Source organism: Chenopodium album, chromosome 9 (genome assembly GCF_948465745.1).
Source record: "Chenopodium album chromosome 9, dcCheAlbu1.1, whole genome shotgun sequence".
In the NCBI taxonomy this organism is placed as follows: Eukaryota; Viridiplantae; Streptophyta; class Magnoliopsida; order Caryophyllales; family Amaranthaceae; genus Chenopodium; species Chenopodium album.
The window spans coordinates 20,310,805-20,315,668 of NC_137842.1; the positions used below are offsets into that span (position 1 = coordinate 20,310,805).

General features: G+C 36.0%; 1 non-coding gene across 1 annotated transcript; it reads right to left on the reverse strand.

The window, feature by feature from the left end:
- Nucleotides 1-313: 313 nt before the first annotated feature.
- Nucleotides 314-420, reverse strand: LOC145561146 (small nucleolar RNA R71). Its single transcript, XR_014093723.1, has one exon. It is a non-coding gene; the product is annotated as a small nucleolar RNA R71 (small nucleolar RNA).
- Between the last annotated feature and the right edge of the window lie 4,444 nt (nucleotides 421-4,864).

Consider the following 4,864-nt stretch of genomic DNA (forward strand, 5'->3'; position numbering starts at 1 on the left):
CATTCCGGCTCCTGATGGGGTACAATTCGAGATTAAACCCTAATTTATCATGATGATAGAAAGGAAGCAATTCAGTGTATCTAAGGGCAAAGACCCAAATCTTCATATTGCAGACTACTGTCAATATTGTAATACCATCAGGCAAGCTGGGATCACACAGGACCAAATTAGGGAGATTCTCTTTCCTTTCTCTTTTTGTGGAAAAGCAAAATTATGGTATAATGGATTAAATAGAACTGCACTTGGTATAACTAACTGGGAGACTCTTGTTCTAAATTTCTATAACAAATATTACCCTGTAGAGAGCACAACTTTACTAAGAAGTGCAATTCAAAACTTTGCCCAAGAGCCTGATGAGACTTTGTATGAGTCTTGGGAAAGATTCAAGGATTTGCAGAGGGAGTGTCCCCACCATAATTTAGCACAGTGGCAGATAATCCAAGTCTTTTACAATGGGATTGGAAATTCATCTAGAACAATACTGGATTCTGTAGCTAGTGGGAGGTTTATTAACCTTATTGTTGATGATGCAGGTCAAGTTATTGAAGATATGGCAATTCATAATTCCCAATATGGGAATCCCAGAGGCGTTGCTAACAAAGGGAAACATAGTGTCGACTCTGTATCCTTTTTACAAGCTTAATTAACCTCTATTTGCAAAAAATTAGATAATCTTAGTACTGCAAATATAGCTAATGTTTTTACAATTAATAATAATGCTAATGAGGCTTTCTGTAAAAATTGTGGAATTGTAGGTCATTGGGAGCAAGATTGCAGGAGTTCCGTGGAGCAAGTCAATGCTTTTCAAGCTTATAGGCAGAATGACCCATACTCCAACACCTATAATCCTGGGTTTCAGAACCATCCATATCTTTCTTATCGGAGCACCAATGTTCAAAATCCGCCAACTCCACAACAATCACAGGCGCCATAACAAACACATCAGAAATATTACCACCCCAATGCTGGCTAGAAGAACCAACCACAATAACCCTCCTCATCTTCCGACCCTGCTTTAGTAGAAATTAGAGCTATGCTGGCTAGTATACAAAAGCACATGGAGAGTAGAGATGCTCAAATTGATTCGATTATAGCACATAATAAAATTGTAGATAATCAAATTGCGCATATTTATTCTACTCTACAAGCCCGTCAGCAGGGAGCCCTGCCAGCAAAGCCAACCAGGCCTATGGATCAAGCTTTTGCAATTACTCGAAGGAGTGGTTCACACTATGAAGGGCCCCCTATGCCCAGAGATGATGAACCTATTTTAATGAATAATGCTAATCTTGATTCCATTAAACAAGACAATGTTGCTAATAGCCCTGCAGGGCTAAAGAGTAGTACTAATATTTCAGATAATACATTGCAGGGTACAACTCCAGGGAAGGTAGCAGCTTTAGATAAGAGCAGTAATGCTCCAAATCCAATTATCAAACATCCTTTTCCCAACCGTCACTTAAAAACAAATTTGGATAAGCAGTTTGGTAAGTTTCTGGAGATGGTTAAAGATTTGCAGGTAATAGTTCCCTTCACACAATTAATCACACAAATTCCTGCATATGTGTAGACACCCATTTGTGTCTCCCCAAAACCAAACCCAGTGATGAGTATCTTTCACATTGAATCATAATCGAATGAAGTGAAAGTGTGGAAAGTCTAGTGTTGCGGATAGTTTTAATTTCTTTTCTCTTCTCTCTGTTTTTGAAAACTTATTTTAAGAAAACAACCAATCCAGTTTGGTTGGTCCATGATATGGGTCCAATAGTAGTATAGTAGGATGGGGCTTGACAAGAGCTTTCCAACGATATATTATAAGCCCAATTCTGATTAATATTGAGGAAGTTACGGCCAATTTACTAAACTGGGCCCGTTTTGAGCCTTATATGCGGCCCAATGATCTAGGGGAGGGCCTAATATGGATTTATCATTCCTAATGCAATTAGGAATGGTTTTATTCTTCTAGATTCTTCTAGAAGGTTCTTTTCATTCCTAATTCAATTAGCATTGATAAATTGACTTTTGTTGACTTTTTAGAGTTTTAATTAAAATCAAAGAACATTTTTTGAGTGAAATACGATTTTATCCTCCTGTACGGCAATTTTTATCTGATTTTAAGAAAACGCGTGAATTTCCAGATCAGCGCCAAACGCCAGCTGTAGCGTCTGGCGCTAGCATTGGCGCCTGACGCCAATAGCCAGCGTTGGCGCTGATCAGGTTTTATCCGCGCCAGAACTCTGTTTTGATATTTTATCTTTTGGGCTGATTTTCTTTATAAATAACGTCGTAAAAACTCCATTTTGGATCATCAATTTTCATAAGTTTTCATCAATTCTAACCAGTTTTCACCTACAATCTATCAATTCTCATCTACAATCATCAATTCTCTCTCATTCTCTTCAATAATCATTTACCAATTCTCTCTCTCTCTCTCTCTCTCTTTATTTTCTAAACTAGCCTTTTACATACAAAATTCCGCATTTATTAGATCTACATACACCTAGCCATATTCGAAGTTGCCTTCGCCCTAGACGTGAAAGGTTTAATTTCTGAGGGTTTGGTCCCAAATCTCTCTTTCAATTATTTAATTTAATTGTTGATTATTATTTTCCTTGAAGTTACTAACGTGTGTATTTTGTTATTAGAAAGAGGTACGAGGCATCAAAGTAAGTATTTTAATGGTTTTAATTGATGTTATGGTGTAGAAATCATGTTTAGGTTGTTATTATAAATTCCTAGTATCATGTTTAGGGTAACTTTAATGCACAGTTTGATTAAAAGTATGATGCCTTTTATGTTCTTCCTAATATTTATGGTTGTTAGTATCATGTTAGGGCTATACATATGATTTTTATAGCTTAGTGACATGCTAGGGTTTGTTATTAATCTTGTTAGTATCATGCCTAGGATCTTGCTATTATTATTATGCTTTAATATGATTCATGATTATAATTATGATTAATTTGATTATTATTATGTTGCTTGATTTTATATTGTTATTGCTTGATCACGCCTTTTATGCATGTTTAAAGGAAATTTGTACTTGTAATCATGCTTATATAAGATAATTAATAATCTTGTTTAGGATTAATTTGATTATAAATTCAAGTGATCGCTAATAATAGTTTTATTTGTGCATTAATATTCAACCAACATAGATAAATAGGTTTAGGGTTTAACCAATTGTTTGCATGTTATTCAGAAAGCGCACATGAATACGATCAGAATAAAGTAAAGGCCTATTATTAGGGCAGGTTCAATCTCTTTTAGGTTGGATTTGTACCTTCATCCCCGAACCCTATTTGGTTCAAGACCTTATGGAGTTGACGATCTCTTGGATCGTTAAGGGGTGTAACCTTCACCTCGTGAACGGTTTACAAGTTCCTAAAACTCGTTGGCGACTCTTTTGCTCTATCTTCTTCCCTTTTGGATGTCACTGTACTTTAGTGTATGATCACAGTGGGGTTCAATCTAGGGGGTTTTTTTTATCAATTAAATTAAATTAAATCAAATTAAATTAAATCAATTAAATTAAATCAAATAACTTCATAACACTTACACTTGCACCCAAATCACATAAAGCTTTATCAATCATCAGATTACCAATATGACATGGAATAGAAAAACTACCCGGATCTTTTAGTTTAGGTGGAGATTTATTCTGTAATATAGCACTACTTTCTGCAGTAAAAGCAACTGTCTCTACCTCACTAATAGATCTTTTTCTAGTTAAAATTTCTTTCATAAATTTAGAATATGCAGGAACTTGAGTAATTAATTCTGTAAAAGGAACTATTACCTGCAAATTTTTCACAATCTCCAGAAACTTACCAAATTGCTTATCCAACTTACTCTTTAAATGTCTATTAGGGAATGGAAGTTTGATAGCTGGACCCTGCACATCTCCACTCTTATACTGGGGTTTACCCTACAAAGAATTATCAGAGTTATTAGTACTTCCCTGTAGCCCTGCAGGGCTAGTAACAACATCATTTGGTATAACAAAATCAGGATTAGCAATTTTTGTTATAACAGGTTCATCATCTTTGCGCATAGGAGGCCCATCATAGTGTGAACCACTCCTCAGGGTAATTGCATTCGCATATTATGTAGGTTGTACTGGCTGTGATGGTAGTGCTCCTTGCTGGCGAGTTTGCAGAGTAGAGGAAAGTTGCGCAATCTGAGTATCTATCATTCTATTATGTGTTATCAATGAGTCAATTTGCGCATCTCTACTCTGCATCTGCTTCTGCATAGTAGCTAACATCGTTTTGATTTCTGATAGGTCAGAATCAAATGTAGGAGTAGCAACCTGTTGTGTCTCTGATGTGGAGGTTGGTAGTACCTCTGCTGTGGTTGTTGTACCTGTGGTGGGGGGTTAGGCACATTCGTACTATTGTACGACATATTTTGGTTATTTTTCAACCCTGCATTCTAGGTGTTAGAGTATGGACTAATTTGCTTATATGCCTGAAAAGCATTAACCTTTTCAAGTGAACTCCTACAATTCTGCGCCCAATGACCTACAAGACCACAATTTTCACAAAATATTACAGGGTTAATACCAATAGCAGAAACATTAGCAACGAAAGATGAATTAGAATTATTAATATTGTCTAATTTCTGGCTAATAGATTGCAATTGTGCTTGCAAAAAGGATATAGAATCGACTTGATGTTTTCCCTTATTTGCAAATCCTCTGGGATTCCCATACTGGGAATTATGAATAGCCATCTCTTCGACAACATTGCTCGATATATTCACGTCCAAATTCATAAATCTTTCGTTAGCTGCAGAGTCCAAAATCATTCTTGAATTATATCCAAGCCCATTGTAGAAAGCTTGGATTATCTGCCACTGTTCT